This window comes from Chiloscyllium plagiosum, unplaced genomic scaffold (assembly GCF_037043375.1).
Source record: "Chiloscyllium plagiosum isolate Xiang-an unplaced genomic scaffold, Cpla_swu_hap1 HiC_scaffold_16, whole genome shotgun sequence".
Lineage (NCBI taxonomy): Eukaryota > Metazoa > Chordata > Chondrichthyes > Orectolobiformes > Hemiscylliidae > Chiloscyllium > Chiloscyllium plagiosum.
The window spans coordinates 44607359-44619450 of NW_028270154.1; the positions used below are offsets into that span (position 1 = coordinate 44607359).

The following is a 12092-nucleotide window of genomic DNA, read 5'->3' on the forward strand; positions in this document are numbered from 1 at the left end:
ACAGAAACAAGCCATTCAGACCAACTTAGTAGTTGTTCATATTAGTGGTTATGCTTGACTCAAGCCTCCTCTCATCTTTCCTTATATAAACTTATAGCTATAATCCTCTATTTCCTTCACCCCGATTGCTTATCCATTATTCACTGTGTCTACGTTTTTCATGTTAACTGCCTTTGGTAGGCAGTTCCACATTTTTACCACTAAGTCAAGTGATTTCTTATGAAATTCTCTGTTGAATTTCTTGGTGACTATCTTATATTGATGGCTTTAGTTATTACTTCCTGAAAGATGAAATATAATATTCACTCTCTCTATTCACCGTAGGCGGCATGGTGGCACAATGGTTAGCACTGCTGCCTCACAGCGCTAGAGACCCGGGTTCAATTCCCGCCTCAGGCGACTGACTGTGTGGAGTTTGCACGTTCTCCCCGTGTCTGCGTGGGTTTCCTCCGGGTGCTCCGGTTTCCTCCCACAGTCCAAAGATGTGCAGGTCAGGTGAATTGGCCATGCTAAATTGTCCGTAGTGTTAGGTAAGGGGTAAATGTAGGGGTATGGGTGGGTTTCGCTTCGGCGGGTCGGTGTGGACTTGTTGGGCCGAAGGGCCTGTTTCCACACTGTAATCTAATCTAATCTAATCTAAAAAAAATCTTTAATGTTTCTAAATACCTATATTGGATCACTTATCAGCCTGATGTTTTCAAGAAACAAGAAACTCAGCCTATCAATCCTTCCTTCATACTGGTCCTCATGCATTTCTGGTATTATAATTGTATATATTCTCTGCATCATCTCCAATACCTTCATATCCTCTTGTTAGTTTAACAGCCAGAACCACTCACAGGACTGTTAATGAACTTAACCAAAGTTCAATACAGCATTAGCAGAACTTCACAAATTCTCAATTCTATTCTCCAAAAATAAACCCTGACATCTGGTTTGCTTGCTAACATGTGATATAACTTTTAGTGATTGATACATTTGCCCTGAGATCCCTTCTTCCTCTACTCTACCTAGACATATACTTTCCAATAAATGGTCATCCTATTCTTCCAACCAGATGTACAATTACATATTTATCTGTGTTGAACTTCATTTTAAATTATTTGTCCATTTTGCAAGTTTATTCATGTTTGCCTTTCATTTGTTGCAGGCCTTCACAGTATTGATAATCCTCCTCAATTTGCAAATTTTGAAATGCAACTTTGATTCTTAAATCCAAATTGTGAACAGCACTCGCAAGCACTGATCTTTGTGGAAATCACTTCTCACATTCTGCAACTCTGAATAACTGTGTTTTACTCCAAATCTCCTTTTATCTGTCTGAAAGCCAGTTAATAATTAATTCAGTCATTTGACCCTGACTCTCCATTCATTGATTTTTTTGATTAGTCTATTATTGGAATCTTATCAAAAACATTTTAAAAATTAAGATAAATCATATCTAATACTATTTTCTCTTAAAAGCGCAAAATATATCAATACGCTTAGTCAAACACGATTCTGCCTTTTGAAATCTATGCTGACCATCCATTACTATATTTTCCCACTTCCAGATATTCTTATATTCTCTTGAGATATTAGATAAAGTAAATAAAAGAAATATTACAAATTTAGGATGTTCTCAGTTAAAAGATTTTATTGTTCTCATAAATAACCTGTCTAATATACCTAAAATCTAACTACATGTTAATCTAAGCTAAGCTGTGAAAATTCTGTTTCTTTTTGGTTTGAATTAGGTCTGCTATTTCTTTCTTTCACACATTCTAATTTGATGCTCAGGCAGACTTGGTGAGACCAGGCCATATGGAAATTGTCATGCTGCTTATTAAGCGTAAAGGACACATTACTGATGGATTTCAAATGAATCCAATCAATACTTTATGTCACGTAACGTTACGCGTCTAGTCAGTGGATTGCCTTACTTGACAACTCCTAACTATTCTACTGCATACTTCAGAGTTTGCCCAAAGTTTGCCAATGCAGTTTTGCATTTTATAAAAAAAGTTTACATAACCTTTGATGGACATGACAGTCTATGGTCTTCACTTTTATTGTCATATATTCTAGAGGAGAAGGCCAATCAGATCTTTTCTGAAGAACCACCATCAACCCAAAATATCAATTCTATTTCAGCTTATAGAGCTGCCCAAACTGCTGAGCATTTTCTGTTTATAGTCTTGCTATAGAAAGTTACCTTCAAAATCTGCAGATTTTTATGTACCAGTAATAGGTTATTAACTCTGACTAGATCCCACCATTGTACCCAGCAGGAAACCATCTGAGAGCCTTGTGCTACTCAGGGGATATAACTGTCCATGTGAGAGACAGAGGCTGGATATTCACCTAATCGGTTTGGACTAGGAGAAAGTTTTTGACAAACATCTCACGCATGCATGATGGATGCTCTTTCCCAAGTAGAGCTTCTGGAAGGATCTGCAGTTGCATCCAATTACACAATACAAACATCAGTAGCACAACTTCAATGACAGAATGGGATTTACAGAGTCACAGAGACGTACAGCATGGAAACAGACCCTTCGGTCCAAGCCGTCCATGCCGACCAGATATCCCAACCAAATCTAGTCCCACCTGCCAGCACCCGGTGCATATCCCTTCAAACCCTTCCTATTCATATACCCATCCAAGTGCCTTTTAAGTGTTACAATTTTCCAGCCTCCACCACTTCCTCTGGCAGCTCATTCCATACATACACCACCCTCTGTGTCAAAACGTTGCCCTTAGGTCTCTTTTATATCTTTCCCCTCTCAGCCTAAACCTATGCCTTCTAGTTCTGGACTCCCCGGCCCCAGGGAAAAGACTTTGCCTATTTACCCAATCCATGCCCTTCATAATTTTGTAAACCTCTATAAGGTCACCCCTCAGCCTCCGACGCTCCAGGGAAACCAGCACCAGTCTGTCCAGGCTCTCCTTATAGCTCAAATCCTCTAACCCTTGTAAATCTTTTCTGAACGCTTTCAAGTTTCACAACATCTTTCCGATAGGAAGGAGACCAGAATTGCACACAATATTCCAACAGTGACCTAACCAATGACCTGGACTTCAGTAAGGTGTTCCACAAGGTTCCCCATGGGAGACTGGTTCGCAAGGTTAGATCTCACAGAATACAGGGAGGACTAGCCATGTGGATACAGAACTGGCTCAAAGGTAGAAGACAGAGGGTGGTGGTGGAGGGTTGTTTTTCAGACTGGAGGCCTGTGACCAGTGGAGTGCCACAAGTATTGGTGCTGGTTCCTCTACTTTTTTTGTCATTTATATAAATGACTTGGATGCGAGCATAAGAGGTATGGTTATTAAGTTTGCAGATGACTCCAAAATTGGAGGTGTAGTGGACAACGAAGAAGGTTACCTCAGATTACAACAGGATCTTGACCAGATGGGCCAATGGGCTGAGAAGTGGCAGATGGAGTTTAATTCAGGTGAGGTGCTGCATTTTGGGAAAGCAAATCTTAGCAGGACTTATACACTTAATGGTAAGGTCCTAAGGAGCGTTGCTGAACAAAGAGACCTTGGAGTGCAGGTTCATAGCTCCTTGAAAGTGGAGTTGCAGGTAGATAGGATAGTGAAGAAGACAGGGTTGCCATTTCCGTCTTATACATGTATTGCATTGAAATATTTGTTAAGTCAACCAGGAAAGATAAAGATTAATTAAGTTAGAGCGTGACACAGTGGATTCTGAGACGAGAGTCCTGAATCTAAATAAAGGAAACAAAGATTGCATAAGGTGCAAACTGGCTATGATAACTTAGGGAACAAAACGTAAAGATATGATGGTGGACAGGCAATAGCAAACATTTAAAGAGTGCATGGAGGAATCAAAAGGTGCCTGACCATGGGTAACCAAGGAAATTAGGGATAGTATTAGATCCATAGAAGAGACAGTCAAATTGGCCAAACAAAAAGTAGCAAACCAGAGAATTTGGAGCAGTTTAGACTTCAGCAAAGGAGGACAAACAGATTGATTAAGAAGGGGGAAATAGAATGTGAGAGAAAGTTGGTGGGGACTATACAAACTGACTGTTAAAGCCTCCAAAAGGTATGTGAAGAGGAAAGGATTAATGAAGACGATATAGGTCCCTTACAGTCAGAAATAGTGGAAGTTATAATGGGGAACTAAGCGATTGTAGACCAATTAAATACATACTTTGCTTCTGCCTTCACAAAACAAAACACAAATAATGCCCAAGAATGTTGGGGAACACAGGGTATAGTGAGAGGGAGAAACTTAGAAAATTATCATCAGTAGGGAAAAGGCATTGGGAAAATTGATGCGATTCATAAGGACCCAATAATTCACATTCCAGATTATTAAAAGAAGTGGCCCTAAAAATAGTGGATGCATTGGTGATCATCTACAGATTCTGAATCCTAAGGATTGGAGGGTTACTAATGTAACTCCCCTATTTAAAACAGGAGGTAAACATAAAACAGGAAATTATGGGCTAGTCAGCCTGACATCTGTAAAAGAAAAATGCTAGAGTCCATTATAAAAGATTTAATAATAGAGCATTTGGAAAACAGTGATTGGATTGGATGAGAGCCAATATGGATTATGAAAGGAAAATCATGCTTGACAAATCTAGTGGAATTTTGAGAGGGTTCTGGTCATGGAGGGGGAGTATGAAGAGTTATTAGACTAACACCTAAAATGGCAAGACTGTCATATGAATAGCAACAAGATCAGATAGGGTTATGTTCACTGGAGTTTACAAGAATTGGGGGGGGGGGGGGGGGGGGGGGGCAGGGAGGGAGAGGTGTAGAATATTATAGAAATATTATGTAAAATTCCAAAATGACCAGACAGAGTAAATGCAGGAAGGATGCCTCTGATGACCAGGGAGTCCAGTATCAGACATTATAGTTTAAAGATACCAGGTGGACAATTTAGGACTGGGATGAGGAGTAGTTTCACCCAGAGAGTGAGGAGTCTGTGGAATTCTCTACCACAGAAAGCAGTTGAAGTGAAAACACTGATTATTTTCAAGGAGTTGAAACATTTCTTTGGGCTAAAGGGATCAAAGGGTATGCAAATAAATTGGGAACAGGGTAATGAACTGGATGATCAGCCATGATCAGATTGGTTGGTGGAGCAGACTCAAAATACCAAATGGCCTACATCTGCTTCTACTTTGTGTTTTCTGCTTCTATTAGTGAAAAACCTAGGAGGGGAGGTGCTCAAGTCAGAGACACCCTATGCATGGATGATGTTGTCATGTTCCATTCAAATCCACTGCATACTGATACACATCTATGACCAGTCAGAACTGGCCTCCAAGGTCGGAGTAAATTACAGTTTGAGTAAGGCCAGGTTTCTTTGGAAACTGAACTGATCTATCCTTTGTCACCTTCACTACCAGATCAGATTATCAGGAAATGAAAGGATATGATTTGGAAATGCCAGTGTGTACACTAAAAACTGTAAAGAATGTGTAATAATGCTTAAATAGAATTTGGGTGCATGAGAACAATTTCCGAACATTGCAGGTAAGAAATTGGTCATTAGGTGTGAGGTACTTTAGTCTTGTTGCGTCTGGCTCATAATCCACTCTTGGTGTCAGGTGGTTACCTGAGCCAATCTTTTATTTTACCTAAAAATTGAAAATGGACTAGGTCTGTAGAAAAATGATGTGAGAATCTTTAAGAAGAAAAATATGTTGCCAAGTTTGCTTTCGACTGATGGCCAGCTTTGTGAGCAGCTGTGTTATTGTGTAGAGGCCCTCAGTAAGTGTGCTGAAGTTCTGTTTATGCCCACCCCAAGTTGCAAAGCATTGCTTATTCTTTCATAAGATGTGCACCTTGACAGAAGGGTCAGCACTTATTGCCCGTTCTTTGTTGCCTTTGAGAAAGTGACAGTGAGTACATAATTCCCCAATAAATATATATGAAGCGCAGGGTCTCATCAATTTCTATGATGTGCTCAGATTCTGTAAAATGTATGATCAGTGTTAGTTAACTTCAAGTAACATAAACTAACAGTTTGATTGCCATTCTGTAAAATTACTGTTTCTCCATCACTACTCCAATATTACCCCTGTTCTCTTTCTTCTTCTTTTTTGTAATATCCATGTGACCAGAATAAAATGTATTTATGATGGCCTTATACTCATAGACATTTACAGCACAGAAGGTGCCCTCTCAACCTTCACTGTGCCAAGGTAAACAAGGCCAGAGTATCCAGAGTTCAGACTCTCCAGTCCTTGCAGTGGTAAATCTCCTCTGCATCATCTCCAGAGCAATTGTATCCTTTCTATAATGACAGGGATCTCCAGTTGTAGCCTAACCAACATTTCACAGCAAGGTTTAACTTCCTAGCTCTTGTACCCTATGCCTTGGGTAAGAAAGGCAAGTATCTCATATGTTTTCTTAACCATCTTATATACGTGCAGGGACCAGTAGAAATACATACTAAGATCCCTTTGATTTTCAGTACTTTCAGGGTCCGGTCATTCCTACTGTAATCCCTTGCTTTGTTAGTCCTCAAGTGTATTACATCACAATTTTCTGGGTTGAATTCCATTTGCAACTTCTCTGCTGAACTAACCAGTCCATTGATATCCTCCTGCAACTTACATTTGTCCTTAGCATTATTTACCAACCTACCAATTTTTGTGTCAGCCATAAACTTCTTGATTGTACTCCCTATTTTTAATTCCAAATCATTAACGAACACCATCAACAGCAAGATTCCCAGCATAATCCACTGGAAACAAAGTTTCAGTCATAGAAACATTCCTCTATCAGCACCCTATGTTTCCTGGTTCTCAGATCATTTTGAATCCAGCATACCATTTTGCTTTGGACCCCATGAGCTTTTATTTTCGTGACCAGTCTACATTGAAGCTCCTTATCAATAGCCTTGCTAAAGTCCATGTGGACTACATCAAATGCATTACCCTCATTAACCACCTGGCTATCTCTTTTAAAAACATTAAGCAAACTTGTCAAACACAACTTCCCCTAAACAAAACCATGCTCACTATCCCTAAATAATCAGTGTCTATTCAAGTGCCGATATATTCTGTCCCTCAGAATGCTTTTGAATAACTTCCCACTAATGAGCTTAAACAGATTTGCCTGTAACTTCCTGCTCTAGCCTTTCCTACCTTTTATAACAACAGAACAACATTAGCAATCCTCCTGTCCTCTGGTTCCTCACCTGTGGCCAAGGAGATTTTGGAAATTACTTCCAGAGCCTCTGATATCTCCTTGCTTGCCTCCATCAACAGCCGGGGAAACCTCACATATGGGCCTGCAGACTTATTCACTTTTAAGGCTGATAAACACTTATGATCTCCTTGCTTTTGCTCTATAATAATTTCTAATATTTCACAGTCCTCCACCCTGGTGTTTGACTGCATTATCCTTTTCCATTGTGAAGGCTGTATATTATGATGTACAGTATTCATTAAGGATTGTGCCTATTTCATCTAAGTCCATGCACAGATTATTTCTATGGTCCCTATTCTTTCTTTAGTTATGCTGTTATTCTTTATATTAAAAAAAAACAAATCCCTTTGTGTTTTCTTTATTTAATATGCCAATGCTTTCCCCAGCATTCCCTTTGCTTGCTTAATATCCTTTTGTTCACCACTTTTTCTCCTCCTCTCAGAACTGCCATATTGAGACCTCAGCATCCATCGGAAGTTCTTGTTTTTTCCTTAATCCTAATCTTTATACCACTTGACATCCCGGGTTCTCTGGTTCTCATGGTTCCACCCCTTGTCTTTTTGGAAACATATTTGCTATATATGCTTGCTGTTTCTTCTTTGAGTGACACTATTTAGTCTACTTGGACCAAATCATATCTTACTGAGTAAAATTAACCTTTTCCCAAGATTAGAACTTTTATGCCTGGCACATCCTCATCCTTTTCCATAACTATGCTAAATCTAATTGAAAAATAGTTACTATCTCCAAAATACTCCCTTACTAATACACTTTTAATGTTTGGATTTCTCCTTAAAAATAAATGAAGTGAACTGTAGTCTCCCAACTGTTTGCAGCGAGCTTTCGTACGGATAACCTTTGCCATGGCAGGTGTTAATTTACAACTTTGTTGATTCACTAGGATTTCATGAAGCATTGCATCTAAGACTGTCTGATTCATTCACAAACTCCAAGACTAAATAAATTCTCCAATGCTGTGTTTATTAACAGAAAGTTCATATTTTCACACACATCCTTAAATTCATCACAAGCAAAAAACCCCTCATTGTCAGTTAAGAATTTAGCTGGTGCCCAAGTCTAGACTCTATTCACTCCTCAATATCTTGCCCACTATCGTAAGAATATAAGAGCTAGGAGCAGGAGTAGGGAATTCAGCCCTTGAGCCTGCTTACCATTTGATATGATTATGGCTGATCACATCTCAGCCTTATCTCCATTTCCTTACCTGCTCTCCATAACCTGTCAACCAATTACTAATTCCAGTGATCTTCTCCACAAATTTACTCAGTCCCAGCACCCCAGCACTCTTGGGTAGGGAATTCCACAGACTTATGACCATATGAAAGAAGCAATTTCTCCTTGTGTTTTAAATTTGTAATCCCTTACTCTAAAACAATGACTTCTTATTCTAGATGACCCATGAGGAAACATCCAATCCACATCTATGTTGTCAATCCCCTTTAGCATCTTATATACCTCAATAGACCTCTTTTCATTCTTCTAAATTCCAGACAGTATAGGCCTAAACCACTCAATCTCTCTTCAAACTCCTTAGTCTCTGGAATCAATCTACTGAACCTCCTGAAATGCCTTCAATACAACTACACCCGTCCTCAAGTAAGGGGACCAAATTGTAGACAATACTCCGGGTGCAGTCTTACTAATGCCTTGTACTTTTGCAATAACACTTCCATACTTGTTTTCTCTTTTCCTTTAGGAAAAAATGCCAAATTCCATTTGCCTTATTCTTTTGACTTTACTATACATTATTGGAAGCTGACTAAATCTCAATGCTATGTCTATGAAATGCGCAATGACTGTTTTTCCCTTATCCCATTCTTTCCAGTTCATTGCTACAAATCCCTTGCTAATGGGTGACTCACAATGGACTGTTGTGATATTGCCCTCCTTTTTGTTTGACATATGGAACAGTTGTCATTGATCTCTTCTGTTTGTTTGGTGTTCTCCTAGCCCTTAGTCCTGTATCTTTCAGTAGGATTTTTAACTTGTGAAAAGCTGGATGAATAAACTGCTCAAGTAGTTGGAAGATGATTAGCCTTTTTTCTTTTATACTCACATTTCTTGAAACTAACAATACCTGCTTAATATTTTGATTAGAGAAGTGAGGGCTTGTTAACAGATCTCATTAATGCCTGGATTGTTGAATCTGTAACCCCCCTGGCTGTTTAAAACAATTACCTTGTTATGTTCAATGCCCAGCTTTGTCTGAACCTTTTTCTTCAGAGCTGTTAGTTGTAAGGGTACTTCACTGACACTGTCTGTGCTGATAAAATGGTTTGCCCCAGCTATATTACAGTGAATTTTTTGAAGTGATATCAATATGTTGCCAACCCAAACCTGAAGCATATAGAACTCTGAAATTCCTTAACCTTACTCTTGTCCTGATTTTTTTTTTAAGGAATTTAGGTAACGTTTTATCAAATGCTCTCCATAAATTTTCAACAAAATTCAGTTAGTAACTAGTACAATTTCCTCTGCCTGATCATTATCACCACATTCTACTGCAAAATGTTTTGAGTCATGTAATTTTTAAAACCTCGTTGTTCCATTTCGGACAATTCATTGCATAATATTATTTTGAGTCACATCTAAATCATCTGTTGACCAAATCCCAGGCATTCCTGGCAATTATTCTTTTATTACAGCTCCTCCATACTGTTACTGTTATAATTACCAGAGGCAGTTCTATCCTTACAACTTTTAATTACGATTCTCCTTTTGATGCTTTTAGTCTGTATTTGGGTAGTTTTGCATTGCCGCTATTATTGAATCCTGTATTACTGCCAAATGTCCCATCTGAAGAATGAAGTCAGCTGGAAATGGTTGTTTTGCCAGAAATTATTTTAAGTTTTCTGACTGCATCTTTCAATTAATACTAAGATTACTATTCATGGTTGACACCATAGCACATTTCAACAATTTAAAGGCAAGCACTGAATTCAGAGTCTCCAAACCAAGTTGTGCAATCTTGCATTTAGGCTCTTAACTATGATGCATTCTTTTATTGAACATCCATTCTTCCCTCAGAATTTATCAAAATCTGATCATGCCTCACATTCATTTAATAGATGTATTAGCTTTCTATAAATTCTGTTCATAAATTTTAGTAAAATTTCCAAGCCTTCTTCAGTGTCCGATTGTTGAACCTATAGATATTTGAAAACATCACACCCGATCTTGCTTCTAGTAGAAAGCAATAATCCCACAAAAATATGACTCAGGTCCATACATCCACTCTGGTGGGAAGTCAGATTCTGACACTTTGCACTTGGTTTCTGCCTTTCTTCTCCAACGCAACTTCTATCCGAAACTCTTAGTTTCCAACATTCATCTCTAGGAAACCATCCTCTGCTACTAATGTCAAACCTAATTCAAGCCAGTGGGAGAGAAAACCAAGTCACTTTTCTTTTAAAATTGAGGCTATTAACTGCTTGATCTTATGATAGCTTCGCAATATCCAGATTTAGAGATGCTACTACACATCTTTGGAGCAAGTGGAATTTGAACCCAGGCCTCCTGGCTCATTGGTAGGGATACTACTACTGCATCACAAAAGCTTCAAACTACTCAAACTTACAGTTCCTTCAACACATCTGTCTCACCTATTCCCCTTTATATCTACTCAGTCGATGAATTTTTAATTAACCCCAACCACCCACCTAACTCCTTGCTATCTCAACAAGTTCTAAAAGAGTATCAAGATATCGCATGTTTAATATAATGAGGAACTTTATCTTTTAATGGATATTAAATAACTACAATGAGCAAAAGAATTGCCCAAGCAACATAATACAAGTCTTAATATTTCTGATGTGAATATTGTTGGTATTATAGAAAAATATTGAAAAGATGAAGTGTGCTCAAGTAGAGGTTGGTATCCTGCAGTGTTTATAGGAACGAATTTTAGTCTTGGGTACATATATGTACAGTATAAAACTGTAATGACAGTTCTTATTTCAAAAACTTTACTTGGAAGACATTTTTGTGAACTGTTTTTGTAAACTGGTCCAAGATCTATTCATGGTACATAGTACAGGAACCTTTAGTTGGACACAAAACAGATAATTCCAATTTAGAATCAATATAGAATCCCTGGAAATAGGCCATTTGGCTCATCAAGTCCATACCGACCCTCTAAAGAGCATCCAAATCAGATCCACACACCCTACCCCACTCCTGTATTTCCCTTGGCTAACCAACCTCGCCTGCACATCCCTGGACAGTAGAGGCAATTTAGCAAGGCCTATCCACCTCACCTGCTCATCTTTGGATTGTAGGAGGAAACCATACACCCAGAGGAAACCCACGTAGACATGGGGAGAAGGTGCAAGCTCCACATAGTCACCCGAAGGTCGAATCGAACCTGGGCCCCTGGCCCTGTGAGGCAACAGTGCTAACGACTGAGCCACCGTGCCACCCCATTTTATGCTTATTTGCTCAAGTCTGCCCCAAACAATTAGAAAGAATAAAGAAATATAGAAAAGGTTCAGAAAAGACTTAAAAGGATACTGCCAGGGTTGGAGGATTTTAGCTACAGGGACAGGATAAATAGGCTGTGGCTGTTTTCCCTTGAGCGACGGAGGCGGAGGGGTGACCTTATAGAGGTTTACAAAATCATGAGGGTCATGGAGAAGATAAACAGACAAAGTTTTTTTCCCTAGGGTGGGCGAGTCCAGAACTAGAGGGCATAGGTTCAGGGTGAGAGGGGAAAGATATAAAAGAGACCTAAGGGGCAACTTTTTCACGCAGAGGGTGGGACGTGTATGGAATAAGCTGCCTGAGAAAGTGGTAGAGGCTAGTACAATTGCAACATTTAAAAGGCATTTGGATGGGTATATAATAGGAAGGGTTTGGAAGGATATGGGCTGGGTGCTGGCAGGTGGGAC

The 12092-nt window shown here is 39.1% G+C and overlaps 1 long non-coding RNA gene across 8 annotated transcripts in view; it reads right to left on the bottom strand.

The window, feature by feature from the left end:
• LOC122556660 (uncharacterized) overlaps window positions 1–12092 on the bottom strand; it is a 39051-nt gene that overhangs the window by 10476 nt on the left and 16483 nt on the right. The gene's annotated exons all lie outside the window — the stretch shown is intronic.